The sequence below is a fragment of the Rhinolophus sinicus genome, linkage group LG02 (genome assembly GCF_036562045.2).
Source record: "Rhinolophus sinicus isolate RSC01 linkage group LG02, ASM3656204v1, whole genome shotgun sequence".
Classification (NCBI taxonomy): domain Eukaryota; kingdom Metazoa; phylum Chordata; class Mammalia; order Chiroptera; family Rhinolophidae; genus Rhinolophus; species Rhinolophus sinicus.
In genome coordinates, this window is record NC_133752.1 from 56,461,423 (window position 1) to 56,477,560 (window position 16,138).

Consider the following 16,138-nt stretch of genomic DNA (forward strand, 5'->3'; position numbering starts at 1 on the left):
AAGCAAGTCTGGGGAAAATTCTTCCAATCATCAAAATGAAACATTATAAGCAGAGGATTTTGTTCATGTGCACCCCAGATATCCTTCTTTTCTTCTTAAGTTTTGTCATAGTTCTGCATTACAAATATGGAGGGAGGGAGGGAAAAAGAGAGGGAGAAAAGAAGGGGGGAAAAGGAGGAAGGAAGAATGGAAGGAAGAAAGGAGACAGATTTCAAAGCTGTTGAGAAGATATACTCAGTGATGTATGAGAAGGAATAATGGTTCCCTAAAGAGACAGAGAGAGAGTTGTGGTTCCTACAGAAGCCTTTTTAATTTAACCTGTTCTAGGAGTTTCTACAAAGCAAGCATTATAGTCTATGGCACCCAGATTGGATATATAATAAATAGGGGGAATAAATAAAAAAGATGGGAGCAGAGGTAGAAAAGTAATTGTGTTCTCCTGAGTGTCCATTAGTTTAGTTATGACTGCTGAACTGTCTAGAAGGGGAATGTGTGCTGCAGGAAAGCGTTTGAGTCGTCATTTCTTGGATAGAAGCTGCCCTACTGAAGTCTATCCATGGCTGGCTACCCAGCTTTGCCCAGCCTTTGTCCAGCTCTAGGCTCTGCTTCCCTGACTCAGACCATTTGATGCCCAAATTGTTGGTATATATTGAGGATTTGAATGTGCTGAACAGAACATTGTGGTAAATACCCAGTTATTAACTACCTTGGTAGCTGCTTATTTTTTTCTGAGCCCTTGGAAAATGAACAATAATAGTAACAATCATAATAACAATGATAAAAAAATAGGCAAAGAATATATTTGTCAATGGACCTAGGAGTACTATCAACAACTTCACTGAATATTTAAAAGTTCAAATTTTGGGGTTACTTTTTTTCCAGGAAGAGTCAACAAGTAGCCTGAAATTCCATGCACTAATTTCCCATGTTAGAGTTATCTCTACGAGCAGGCCCAGTGTTTGTGGAGGAGAAAGCATGTGGATGTAAGTGCTCTCCCTATGAGTGCCACTTCTCTCCCTGCAACCTTTGCCTTAAGAGCTCTACACTCCAACCTAGAGCTCAGTTCATAAATCAACTCCCCCAAGGTGGTTGAAAGGTCCTGTCCATGTGCTGCCATGGCCTCTGCATTTATGCATATTATAACACTACCCACTGCATTTCACTCACCTGTCAGTACTCTCACTAGATTGCGGAATCTATAAAGAAAGAAACTATCTTATTCACTGTTTATTCACAGCCCCTACCACAATACCTGACGCATAACATGCTGAAAAGCATTACCTAAATAATTAATAACAAGAATTTATTAAATGACATTATTAATTTAAAGAACAAATGATTAAGTTCAGAAAAAAACACAAAAGGTAAAAACATGAAGAACCAAATACTTATACCATTTGCCTTGCTTCACTAGTGAGGACTTTAATACAGATTCCACCCCTTCTTCCCCAAACACACACACACACACACACACACACACACACACACCTTCTATGAGCAACTGCCTACTGCTGCATAGAGCTACGGAAAAGAGGAAAGGTGATAGGTCAAAATAAATTATTTATTAATTAAAATGACTGCAAGGGTTCTGGGACAGTGCTCATTATACCCAGATACTGAAACTATTCCTACAAAACAAGATGAAAAAGAGTGGGAACCCAGGAAGGGAGTTTCATTCAACAACTCATTTTTTTTTCTCTAGGGCATACATTGATACTTTAATGTTTTATTTGCTGAGGTGCAAAATCCTTTGAACTATTATTTGTGCATACGGAAATAGAGATATATTCTTAGATGACACACTGAGAACTGTACAACCTCACCCTGGGATATTGCTCCCCAAAATGAATCTAATCATGAAGAAACATCAGACAAATCCAAACTGAGGAAATTCTGTTTTAGAATAAAGTAGACTAAAGAGACATTACAACTACATAAAATACATGACCCTAAATTTGGATCCTGGAGTAGTTTTATCTTTCTTTCTCTCTCTTTCTCTTTTCATCCATCCACCCTTCCATCCATCTACTTGTATCCATCTACTTATCTATCAAGCTATCCATATATAGAAAGACTATCTTTGGGACAATTGTCATAAATTGAATAAAGTCTGTAGATTAAATAATAGCAGTGTATCACACTTATTTTCTTAATTTTGATAATTGTAACTCTGGTTCTTAGAAAATACTGGGAAATCTGGATGAAGAGTATTCCGGAATTCTTTATACTGTTATTGCAACTTTCATGTAAGTATAAAGTTATTTCAAAATAAAAATATTATAAAACATAGGGATATAAATACAAATAATCAAATTAAGAGGTATATACTGTTATGGGCTGAATGTTTTTGTCTCCCCAATACGCATAAGTTGAAACCTAATGTGATGGTATTTGAAAGTGGAGCCTTTGGGAGGTGATTTGGTCATGAAGGTGAGCCCTCATGAATGGGATTAGTGCCCTTATAAAAGAGATCCCAGAGAGATCCCTCACCCTTTCTGCTATGTGAGAACACAGTAAGAAGAAGGTCGTCTTTAACCAGGAAGTGGGTCCTCACCAGACATGGAATCTCCTGACACCTTGGTCTTAGACTTTCAGTCTCCAGGACTGTGAGAAATAAATGTTTGTTGTTTAAGCTACTTAGTCTATGGTATTTTTGTTACAGCAGCTCTAACAGAATGACATGTACATTAATCAAAATAGTAATTGTACTAAATCAGGTTAAATTGTAAGCATGCTGAGCATTTGTTAAGAGACCTAGGGGTGTTTGTTTCTCTCAGGGTCAGTTTCAAAGTGCAGTGTGGCGTATTGGATTTTGTGTTACTTCCAGTAACATAGTGTAAGGATGAAGGCCCACAAACATTTAGTGTTGTAATAATATAAAAAGCCCCAGGAGCACTCCAGCCAACACAAGTTCTAAGAGACAGCTAAGTGTACTAGTGCCTAGAGGCTCTAGGAAACAGGAAAGAAAGGATCCAGGATAAACATGACTTCCAGGCTGACCGTTGCCCCCTTACTCTCTTGGCAATTTATTATTTTTTGTAGCACTGCGTGAAGGTAGGCCCATCTTTCTTTTGTCTAATTATGATCCTCAGAAAGCAAAGCTATCCAAAATGCTTTGTATTCAAACAAACAAAACAATCTCTGTTTACATTAATTTAATGTTGACAGGGTTGTAAACTGACTTTCATTGGCCCTAAACACTTTTGCCTTTGTGGAGCTCTCCCATCACATTGATATCAATATTGAATTTATTTTTGATATAACTTTTAATATTTTTCTTCTGTTTCAGGCAAAATTTAGTAGATTTTTGTAGGCCCCACAATTGTTTTTTTCTGTTATGCAAAAAATTAATACTGTCTTTCACTCTAAAGCTTCATGTTTGTTTGTTTTTTTTGATTTTAAAAGGTATTGAAACATCTTCATGGTCTTCTAAAATAATTTATTATAAAATTAGTTTGTGTACTGTGCCTAATGTGTAAGTGAGCCTGATGTGAATTTGATTTTGAATTATTTAGGAAAGTGTAATATTTTAATTGATGTGCGCATTTGGTCACTAAAAATCAGATCTTGTTCTATAACACGTATATTTATAAGTATATGTCTGACTATTAGTTGAATTTTATAAAGCTATGTATTACTGTATATACTTATATATCAATTTATAATTTATATTATATTCCATTTGGAGCCACGGTTGAGAAATATTGTCTATTAACATTGGACCATGTAACACATATATATTTTTTACTCAGCATTCTGTTGACAAATGCTCAGATAACTATCATGTTTTGTGTGTTATAAAGACCCCGCAATGGACCCTAGACCCTCCTGAAATCCTATTCTATGAGAAATAATATTGTGTTTTTAGCATGTGGTTTCTCTACTTGCTTGTTTTCTTCTATTAGCATTAAAGTTTTTTCTTTTAATGTAAGACATCTGTGAAATAGTCATATGTTTCTATTAATTCTTTCTGAAGGTGATTTCTTTGCTGATGAGATCATAGCTTACCTCCTATAAAGAACATTATGGTATCACAGAGAGTTCTGCAAAATCAAATAGAAGAAAAAGTGCCACATAGAGTTGCCATATTAACTTTAAAAACTACAAATATTAGTCATCATGTAGAATGTTATTCAAATAGTCAGTGAGAATTATTTTCAAAGAGAGGACATTGATCTCTAGGGCTGGCCAGAAATCAGGTCTTTTATTTGCGGCAACCTGTTTCTTAAAATTAAGGCATTTTCCACGTCCTCAAAATCATCATATTTGAGTTCAAAGAGGATCTAGCAGAGTTGTGCCTTTCGATGAAACTAGTTCTTTACCCCTTTCTGTTTCTCTGCTTCTACTGTGCCATGTGTTAGTGCACTGCTTCAGTGCCAGCGCAGGAGGACACATTCCACTCCTTCCCATCCCAAATTTATCAAAGAATTAAGAATGATTCAGAATAGATCATGCTGTAAATATTGAAAAATCATGTAAAGGCTTTCAAAAGTGCTTACTTATTAGGTTTCTGCCAACATGGAATGTTTAGGTGCTGGGTGTTCAGTAGTGAACAAAACAGCAAGAAAAAAATCTTTGTCTTTATGCAACTTAGTATGTTACAGATGTCTGTTTAGTTTTAACTATTGTGTCCCTTTACTTCTAAATTCCATAGCAATGGTTTCGATTATTTGATATAAGCAAATTCCAAAGCACAGTCTGGGGACCTGGCTAACCTCCATTCTTTAGAGTTAAAGGAATCAGCGAAGCAGGAGAAATTTTCTGAACTAATAATTAAATTTGAATTGGGAATTAGTGTGAATGAAACAGCTTTAGGTGCATGTTGGCTACCCTCGCACTCTGACCCCGGTACCCTGGGAATTCCTTTCACTGTGACAACTGTGTTCAGTGTCCTTTGGCAGTGAGTTGCCCATGGCTTCCAGAAAATTGTGAAGCAATCCTGATGCAATCATTTCGATTCATCACTGAACCCAAAAGGCAATGCTTTCAATGACAAAGGAAAATCTAAACCAGGTAAATATTTCATCTCAAAAATCTCTCTTTATTAAGTGTGAAGCTTTCACAAAGAGACCTCTGTCTAGACCTGCAGCAAAAGTGGGTGCAGAAGGCTGTACTGACAGTTTTGAGGAGGTGAGTTGATTTTTCTCAATTGATACTCTTCATTTATCATGCAACTAATAAGGAAGATTCAGAAAAGCCAGCTCAATTACATGATGGAATTGTGCTAAACTTTTTTTGTTTTGTAGCTACTTAATAGGTTTCTTTCATGTATTTGCCTCTTCAATGATAGGGAGAAAAAGCAGCAATAACAATTTTGGTTTATTAATAACTGAAAATGTGGAGCACAACAGTAAACATAAAACGATATTAATTTCTCCAAAAAAAAAGCACAAAAAATTTTACTCTTTTTTAATTCATTGTTTGTTATTACTTGCTTTTAAGGATTTGCTTTTAAAGCCTCCAGGGATTATGGTTCCCCGGAAAACACTGATCTACTCAGAGGCTCCCAGGGTGAGTGGTCCTAGGGATCAAGGTGAAGCTGCAAGTCTTGATTTGATTTAGCTTGAAAGTCACGCCACATCATTTGTGCCTCATCTTGTTTGTTAAGCAAGTCACTAATGTCAACTCAGATTCAAAAGGAGGGGAATTAGATTCCACCTCTCAATGCAAAGACTAGCAAAAAAATTCTCAGCCATCTTTAAGTTGCCACAGTAGGACTGAAAACCACTATAGTAACTTGTAGTAACCTCCCCATGTTACAGAGATACCAAAGCACAGAGTTTTGATAGGGCATCAATTTTGAGTAAAGGCAATGAACTCTAAAACTCCGAATATGATGCTCAGGACTTTAGGAAAACTTTAAGTCAAAAACTTTGTTAGGGATCTGTCACATTGCTTTTGGCCTGTCTCTAATAAAAAGTACCTTTAGCTGTGTGCTTCAACTTCTCGGGAGAAAGCCGTCCAATTCCTAAGTATTTCTCGTGAGGGCTAGAAAAAAGAAAAACTCAAATTTTCAAGTTGAATGGAAAATATTCACAGATCCCATTAAAAAGGGGGCTGATCAGTGCAAATACTCTGTATTCTGGGTTTTCTGTCATCTTTTATCATCACGATTTTATATTGCAAGCCTGGTTAGGGTATTGCCGAGAAAGGAGAGCAGCACTTCAAAACATCTGAAAAGGATTTAGAGCATTAACACAAAAGTGTTGGCACAGATTGACTTCTCAAGAAGCAGATTCTGATGAAGCTTGGCTTCTCAAGAAGTAGTTGTGCAACAGTCATAGAGCTAACACTATTCTACTATATACTTGAACACGGCTGAGGTGGAAAATTTTAGGTCATGTTTTTCTTTCATCTCTATAAAATAAAAACAGGAGGTAGATTCTCAAATGATTTTGGAGTTCAAGACATTTGTTAAGTATCAAAAACCTAAGAAAATAAAGGGGGAAGAAGGAGGGCTGGGCAGAGGTGAACAGTCAAATTGCATGTGCAAGCCCTGTATACTGTGTTTCCCCAAAAATAAGATGTAGCCGGACAATCAGCTCTAATGCATCTTTTGGAGCAAAAATTAATATAAAATCCAGTCTTATTTTACTATTTTACTATAAGACTGGGTCTTATAGAACAGAATAGAATGGAATGGAATGGAATGGAATGGAATGGAATGGAATGGAATGGAATGGAATGGAATGGAATGGAATGGAATAGAATAGAATACCGGGTATAATATAATGTAATGTAATGTAACGTAACGTAACGTAACGTAACGTAACATAACATAATATAATATTGGGTTTTACATTAATTTTTGTTCCAAAAGATGCATTAGAGCCGATTGTCCGGCTAGGTCTTATTTTCAGGGAAACACAGTAGACTTAGACAACCCAGCAGGGCAAGCCCCAAAGCCAACATTTTTGTCCTGCCTAAATCTGCAATGGCCCACCTTCACCGTCTCACTAAGGAACTGGGTGCATGCTGCCCCAGGCAGGATGTGACCTTGGTCAAGGCAGCTCTCTGCACTGAAACAGCAAGTTCATCCTTGAAGGGGGAGCTGGGCAGTGGAACTTCATGTCTACTGCCATTATTTGAGATAGGAAATACAGATGACAAAGTGGAATACAATGATTGCATTTTTGATGATGTCTGAGATCCCTGAAGGACTAATATAAGACATATGATTTAATAACAAATCCAGTACACTGAAAATAGAATCCAAGGGTACTTAGTATCAATTTTAGCTAGAAAATACCTGCTCTTTTGGTTTTACACACACGCACACACACACACACACACACACACACACACAGCCTCTTTTAACATGATATACTTAAAAGGTCAAGAATAAGATCAGAGGGATATGAGTATGAAAGATGGAATATATTTAAGCTTTTTAATTTCTATCATACTGAATTTATTCGTAATATTATTAGTTCTTATGGTGTTCTGCCAGGTTTTTTGCATTTTATTTTTGTTGTTGTTATTTTGTGCTTTTGTAAAAATAGAACCTCTAATCCAAAATATGCTAATGAGATGCAATTTGAAGTTTTAAAATGTTAGTAAAGGGTAAATATGTTGATTTACATCTGAATATTTTCATGTAATTTTGTACTTTCATATAGAACCATTTTTTTCACATTTGCAACCAGAATATTTTGGAGCTCTCTAAGATTTCACTTGTTCTCAGCATGAACTTAGACAAATTACTTGTTCTTTCTAAACCTCATTTGCCTCATCTGTAAAATGGAGATACGATGGCATGTACTTCATAGGATCACTTGAGCGTTCAATGGTATAATGTATGTGATGGTTTATGGCAGTGGCTGGCACACAGAACCAAGTCAATATGTGTAACTGAATATGTTATGATACTGGTGACCATCCTTTCATTTGTAAAAATCAGCCGTTATCATATGATACTCTTGCAAAAGACGTTTTTTGAACAATAACGATTTAGGAATGAAAACCAAAATTCAAAAAATTTTCTAAATCTGTCACAAGGTGGCCCCAAATCCATATCCTTCATGGCTCTGCATTCATAGGAAATGAATCAAACAGCAAGATATTGCAGCAAAAAATCCATGGTAATAATATTAATCCAAAGTGTAGGTGGTCCACTTACTATCAGTTGGTTGTCCATTTGGCTAGAAGAAGAGAGAAAAGTAAGTCTTATGATTGGAAATGAGCAAGGAGGCTGTTAAATGTGTCTAGACATTTTTCTTCAAGGCAAGTTTCAATAAGAGTGGTAAATAAGTCATCCTCTTGACGTTGAACACTTCAAGTCGTACATGGCCTAGCATGCTTGACTGAGAAAAACCTCTAATCTTTACCATTTCACTCTTTTTCAAATTGGTTATTTAGCAATTACTTATTTTTTGGCTTTACTTTAGTACTTGTCAAACAGCTTTATAACCCTTTCCTCTTTATCCTCTCCTACCTGAAACACGGAGAAAAACTATAGATTATAAATCATGTAAGATCCTGTCAGGAAAGCCTCTGATTAAAGGCTTTATAAGATCATGACTAACTTGTTACTTCTTCCTCTTATCTCAGAATCCTTGAAGTCTTAAGATGGAGCCTCAAAAATTTCCTTTCAGACAGTGAAAAATTCTTTTCAGGCTAGGTAGTGTGTTGCTAGAAGCAACTCTTGGCAATTGATTGCAGCAAATAGATAATATGTGAATAAATGGTCAAAGAATTAATACAGTGAAACTGAGCATATGATAACTGCTATATGTAATAGCACTAGAGTCTTAGCACTAGAGTCAGAAGTTTGGTATTGTAGTTTAACTTAATAGTAATATAGCTTGGATAAGTCACTTCAAGGTACTCATACTTCATGAAGGTTTTTGTGAGAATTAAATAAGATTGAATATAAAGTGCTAAACATTTTACCTGGAACATGATAAGGACGAAATAGCAACTATATTACCATCACTGCTTTCACTCACAATAGCATGAGAAAATGGAAAAAATTAATTTAACCTCCAATGGGAAGATCCAGACATCCCTGATGATCTTTCTCAATTGATTCTGAATTGAACCTTAAAATCCAGATCTACATGATATGATAACTTCCATGGTTGTTTGTTTGTGTGGAAGAAGAGTTGGTCAGAAGTGTGGTTAGCCCAAATTGCTTGGAAAAGTGCAGTCTGGAATTTAGTGTGATGGTCTGAGTATGTATTTTTGCCAAAAAAAATAAAGAAAATTATATTTTTGAATGAGTTCATAGACTTTTCAAAGTAAATGAGAGATGCTTGATTTGATTGCACACACTCTACCACATACTTGATTTTTGTCTCAGGACAAGAAGCAGAAATAAGATGGAATTGTTGAATTTAGTAACCTACAGAAGTCTTTCCTGTATCTGTCTTGTAAGTAAGAAGGCAAAATTATACAATCTAATTGTAGTATAGCTAAATCACAATTCATAATCAAATATGACTTGCCTTATGCCCAGAATTTCCAGCATAATGTTTTACATGAATTGTTAAAATTCTATTGTCAATTGATTTATGGCAAGGGCTTTTGCAATTAGCAATCATGACCAAGACCTTAGGCAGCATTTGTAACACGAGATGTTTTCGATATGCTCTCTGCATTTTACAGAAAGCTGTTTAGTGCTTATTTTCCAAGATAAATGTATTATTAAGACACAGCCAATTTCATTAAGAATGTAGTTGTATGCCTAAAACATTTCAAGATGGATTAAATGCAATATTTATGCATGATGTTTCAAAACTTACCCCAAACTAAGTTACACTTTTAATGACTAAAAATTGGAACAAAATAAATATAAATAGTTACATACATACATAGAGTTAATGATAATCATATATATATATATATACACACACATACATATATATATGCATATATACCAGCCACTCTGTTGCATACTTTTATATATTATTTCATCTAATTTTAACAACAATGTTATAAGTATTATTATCTCCATTTAACATATGAAGAAACCAAAAGCTTGATACACTAAATTAATAGTTTCCAAAATGTTGGCAATGTGCTACTGTATTATGTAAAAATTGATACACATGAAGGAAACATTTACTAAAGATGTAAAGTATAAAGCATAATGAAAAGTATAATAAAAATGAACACTCATGCACGCACACTGTGACCGTCAGAACTAGAACTTTATTACTATTATTACATTAACCTATGTGCTCCTCCACTCTTCTGTCCCTCTGCTTCCAATAAGAGTTAATTACAATCCTACAGTTTGACTCATTCTTACAATTAGAAGTGTAGCTAATTTCCAAAACTAGCCTAGACATTAATTTATTTATAGCACTAGAGTCAGAAGTTTGGTATTGTAGTTTAACTTAATAGTAATATAGCTTGGATAAGTCACTTCAAGGTACTCATACTTCATGAAGGTTTTTGTGAGAATTAAATAAGATTGACTATAAAGTGCTAAACATTTTACCTGGAACATAATAAGGACGTAATAGCAACTAGATTACCATCACTGCTTTCACTCACAATAGCATGAGAAAATGGAAAAAATTAATTTAACCTCCAATGGGAAGATCTTTTATTTTGTGTAAAATTACACCAATATTTTGGCATTTACAGATTTAGTATAAACACTGGAATCATGATTATCAGATTTTATACTTTCTGCCCAGAATTTCAGTTGCTTTTGTGGTTTTAATTTAGTACTTACAAGTAATTTCTTGACAATCATTTGCTTTGCACTGACTCAATCAGGCAAACTTCACCCCCCCCACCACCACCAGTGCTGCAGATCAAATAAGTAATTGATCTGCTCAGAGTGCTTGATCCTAAGATAAGTGAGTGAGCCAAAGCTTTTGTCAAAGAACTTTAAAGAGATGTACACAACTAAAGTCATCTCTATAAGATAATATGTGGGGGTTATATTTTGTTGCAGACTACCTCTCAACAATACCCTAACAACACACAAACAGGAGCCTGGAGTGTGTGTATACACACACACGCACACACTCCCATACCAAAAGTAAAATCACAGGAAATGAACTTTGCAGCTACATACAATCCTTTGCTCCCATACCCCTTCCCTCATTCCCAACTGTAGTTTCATACGCAGAGCTTCAGTATAGGATAGGCTTACGCGTATGTCCTCACAGTGTACTCTTAAATGGCATTCTTAGCTTCCTAGCAGTGTACTCTGAATTTGTGCGTTGTTTTATCTGAAGAAATGCTTATTAGTAAAATTAGAAGGAAGCATAGTATTGACTTGGTCGGGATGAAGTTCGGAAAGAGATGTAAAGAACTAACAGTCCATTCATATTTTAAGTGATTTTGACTTCTACCTCACTTAGAAGTAGTTTAATCTCCGAAGTAGTTTAATATCAGAAGTAAATTATTACGTAAAAGCAGGAAAGATCATTCTTTCTTCTTTTGTAGTTAAAGACTATTTTCAACCTCATCAAGATAAGACAACTAATAGAAGTTCTTTAGATTATAAACATAACAGAGTGTGGCAGAATTAGGCCAGATCCTGATTTAAGTATCAAAGAGGCTCCCAGCACTCTCAACTCTGTTTCTCTGCGTCTGGGACACAAGTGCTGGCTGGCTCCATGACAGATGGAGAAACTGCCTGCAGAGGGTAGGAGGTTTCTCAACATAAGTGGAATAATGGAAAAGTATCAAGGAATTCTGACTCACAGTCTGGTGTTTTCTAAAGGAAGACCATACTTAGATGTTTGACTTCATAGCCAAATACTTCCAAACACAACTAACCACAGGGACTGTGAGGAAATCGACTGTTTAATAAAAATGTATAAGAACTGTAGCCTCTTGAGCAAGTGCTAAACATATCCCAGAATTCTGGTGGTGTCTTACCTTTTTTTGCTGTAACATAAACCTAAGCAAAGTGAGGGGCACAGCTTTGGGGACTGCAATGTGACCAACCAGAGACTAAACGGAGATGAGTTTTGGGTAACTGGCTAGTTCCAAGAAGAGAAGACAACATAGGACCAAAGAAATGTAAACCAAAGAACTTGAAAGTGGGCAGCTGGATAATGGAAAGATAAATGATTTTACAATCTATAGAACACCCGGAAATAATTTTATTTCTGTAGACAAAATATTCTTGCTCCCTCTCCCTCCTTTTTAAAGAACTGCCATAATTTTCACTCTCCTAGAATCAGAACATAAGAAGGCCTTAAGTGCTGGTAGTTCATTTACAAAGAGATTCAGGACACCAGTGTGAGAGAATGGAGAAGTAGAACAGGGAAGGGTAGAAGCAAATATAAGTGTCCCTTGAGGAGCTGCTGCGATGGGCAAGAGGGGCTCTATTCCTCAGGAACTTCTAGGAGGCACCCAGCACGCCTCCTAGAATTGTCTGCCTTAAAGGTTTGGAGTCTGGAGTATGTAACTATCGCTTCTTCTCACTCAGTAGTTGAGGGTTGTCCCCAGGGGCATTAACTTCCACCCCTTCTTATAGCTGTTCTTGCACACTAGTCAGGCAGACGTCCATTACCTCGGGGAAAGCTCTGACAGCAGAATGCAGAAAGATTTCTGCTTTTGAGGTGGGCAGCTACCCATGCAAGGTGAATGTGAGATTATCTGGAACTCTCTTCCCCACAGTTGTGACTGAAATCAGAGGTAAGTGTGGGATATGGATGTAGAGAACAGTACATAAATGTCAGAGGCTGCCGCCTGCACCACTCAGATTCAGCAGAGCTCCATGCGAGCTAACATGGTCACTAAGTCCTAGTGGAACAAGATACACTTTCTCTACGGCATCTAGTCCTAGGCCCTCATTAGTATTCATCATCTCCCTCCTCCTTATCCCTTCTAGATTTTCATTATCCTTGGTTAGAAACTGAACTGATTTCATTGGCTTACCTGGTGGCATCCCTGAAGGATCTGAGCCTTTGGTTGTCTTGCCTTTATTTGGCCACAGTTTTTGAAATTGCCCTTTTCCCCATGGCCTAGAAACACCACAAGTCCCAATATGTATCAGCATTCCTAAATCTTCATGATAATCAGGGTCAATCATATCAACCAATAGAGTTAACTCTTTGATCTATCTACTGGTCCAGGAGCATGAGGAGTCCAACATGACCAGGAGGCAGCTGTAGTTTTAGGTTCAGGGGAACTCATCAGTGGGCACTGGTCCCAAGTTCTTCTCCTTGAAGCCAGAACCTTTGAGATATCAGAACTTAGGATTGTGAATTCTGGAAGCACAAAATATGCAAATAGTTGCTGGGAATGGTGGTTAGAGAGCTGAGTACTACTCTACCTGGTATTTCCCAGATCCACATCCGAGTATGTATTCAAGCAGCATACAATGACCATTGTTTGAATATATGTATCACAGCCTGGAAGACAGTGCCCCAACTGTTGAGTCATCCCTGAGCTGGTGCATTCCAGCTGAAAAGTAATGTTCGTGTTTACCAAACTCTGTCTACAATGTCGCAGAGAAGAATCTCATGGTTTAGGTCAGAGCAAAACTACTAGGAATCTACTCCACTCAACTAACTCCTTAAAAACCTAATAGTCCCTTCCCCTAAATCTCACCTCTCTGTCAAATTTATAAAAACACTTTAGTCCTGGCTTACCTAACTTTCTTCTCAATTCTTATATCCATCTCCTTCTTTAGTCTTTAAGTTTCAACAGACGTTTCTTTCATGAGTTCACTGTTCTTTCTAATGAAAATGAACCTAGGTTTTAGTTTTCACTCCTACACCTCCCCAGTATTCCCTCCTCCAAGCAACATAACAAAGACCTTGGCACACACTAGCTTCATCCTTAGATAAACAAGAAAAGAAGAAACATGGAGGATACTTACTCATAAGAATGCCTGTCTTCTCATACCTATTTACATCGAACAAATGCTCAAGTATACAGTGAATTCTTCTACAGTTCCCCTTCTTATCCAAGGAAACTGTTCATCAGAGCATGTAAGAAAGGCAGCATCTATGCTGGTCTAATCCTTTGCTGAATGTTCCATGCTGCTTCTGTCCTACCCTGTCTTTGCAGGAATGTCTATTTCCTGCTTTCTTTTATTTCCTGGACCATATTATTCATCCCTGATAATATTCTATGGTTACATATTTATGGAAAAACAAACTTCAATTATTGAGTTGTCCTTATTACTCCATATCTTTAGAAAGTTTTGCTTTCCTTCAATATGATCTGCAAAATATTATACAACATTTGTTATCTTGGAAAATAGTTGTGTGATTCTGTAACTCTGTTTCTCTAACCTGAAATCTCTATGTTTTCTTTGGGGGAAGAGGGCTCCTCCGTGGTGAGAATTCCCAGCAATATGTGACAATATAAGGAATGCTAGCAGGAAGTGTCAATTCCTGCTTGGAATACAAGCTGGAAACACATCCTCATTTCACAGGGTTACATCCTTTCCCTGGGTCACCATTAAACGTCTCCTCAAAGCATTAGTTGGGGTTGTTACTATTTGATCTCTTCATACCCCAATAGCTCAGGCGACCTGATTGCCAATTCCATCTATTTTCATTCCTTAGAAATTGTATCACTTTACTGATAGTGGATAAAAAGATGTAATTATCCTTTGACAGTATTTCTGATCTTATAAAATCATATATGGGACTGAGTACTAATAAACAGTGACTATTCCTGTGATACCACATATCTTCTTATTAAAAAGAACTTGGATTAAAACCACAATGTTCAGAAGTTTTTTGTTTTTTTGTTTTGTTTTTAAAAGAACAAAGTGCGTGATGTTGTGGGAAAGCAACAGGAAGGGAGAGAAGTATAGAAAAATTGAAGGGTCTGTGACCCTCTGCTCTCAACTTAAGATGTTTCTCCCTCCTTTTGGCAGCTGGGATAATGGGAGAAAGAGGATGTAAACAAGATCGGGAGAATGGGACTGAGATTGATTTGTATCTCAAAGAAACATCTAGTTACTTGAGTGGCTATTTTGAGTTGTTATTCTCTGTTTTGTTAGCATATCAGCAGATTTCATCTTTTTAAATAAGCCAAAGCTCCTTATCCTAATTCTGTCTGAACATTTTTTATTTTGAAATGTTCTACTGCCAGTAGCCAGAGCCAAAGTGTTGACTATTGGAGTCGCTATGTATGTTACATGGTGGCCTAGCAGGGAGAACTTCCATGTGATTATGCACATTTTATCATCAAATTCAGAATAGTGGCTACTCCTGAAGATGTAAAGAAGATGAAATCCACAGGGGTTTCAAATGCAGTGGTAATATTTTAGTTCCTAAAGGGATTGGTGGACATATAGCTGTTTATCAGATTAATTTTACACTGCTTTGAATTTATGAAATATAATAATTTAATTTTTAAACTAATCAATTGGAAAAGAAGAAAGGATTATATAATTCATGATTATTATTCTGTCAATACTGAGGATGTCTTCTTAGGCTACACTCACTTTTGAAAAGGTAATTAGTACAACAATCTGATCGCTCTTGCGAAGACTTCATGCAAGCTGTTATTCATTTACTTAACAGAAGGAATTATTATTAAATGATCAAGAAAAGGTGTTATTAGGGAAGGATTTTTTTTTTTATATACCATTTTTTTTCTCCTTTCATACATTGTTCCCTTGCTTTTAGCCCTGGTGTGATAGAATAAGCCCAGAGGGCATTTTGAGGATTTAGAGCTTAGACAAAATACTTGAAACAAGTGATTTGAAAAGGGCTTCTTTAGAGTAGTGGTTCCCAACTGGATGATTTTTGTGTTCACCCCCCCCCCCCAATTCCCTGGGATATTTGGCAAAGTCCAGAGACATTTTTGATTGTCACGACTTGAGAAAGAGGGTGTTGTTGGTATCTATTGGGTAGAGTCCAGGAATGCTGCTAAATATCCTATAATGCACACTACAGCTTCTCACAACAATGAATTATCTGGTCCAAAATGTGAATAGTTCTTAGGTTGGGGAAACCCTTTTCTAGAGACAAAAATACTTTTCGCTGATGTCGGGGTGAAATGGATTGAAGGGGTGGGGGGATCATAACATATACTGGGGGGGGGAGTTCAGAGAGAGGGATGCCATGCTCTTTCTCTCCCAGAAGAGTGTTGAAAAAGTAGTAAAACCCAAAATAGATTTGTGGGATCTGATAACAAGCATTGTACTAGAGAAATCTGGGCAGAGGAGGCTTCAGATCTCCTCACAGAGCATAGAGAT

The 16,138-nt window shown here is 36.6% G+C and overlaps 1 long non-coding RNA gene across 9 annotated transcripts in view; it reads left to right on the forward strand.

Moving 5' to 3' along the window:
* Positions 1–2,179: 2,179 nt before the first annotated feature.
* The window catches only part of LOC109440609 (uncharacterized), a 58,854-nt gene continuing 44,895 nt past the window's right edge, over positions 2,180–16,138 (forward strand). For 6 of the 9 annotated variants that reach the window (XR_012493689.1, XR_012493694.1, XR_012493692.1 and 3 more), the window contains exons 1-2: positions 2,918–3,054; positions 5,050–5,130. This is a non-coding gene — a long non-coding RNA (uncharacterized LOC109440609). Of the gene's footprint in view, positions 2,247–2,917; positions 3,055–4,939; positions 5,014–5,049; positions 5,131–12,480; positions 12,610–16,138 lie in introns of those variants that run through there. The other 3 variants (XR_012493691.1, XR_012493696.1, XR_012493697.1) reach the window with 3 other exon arrangements.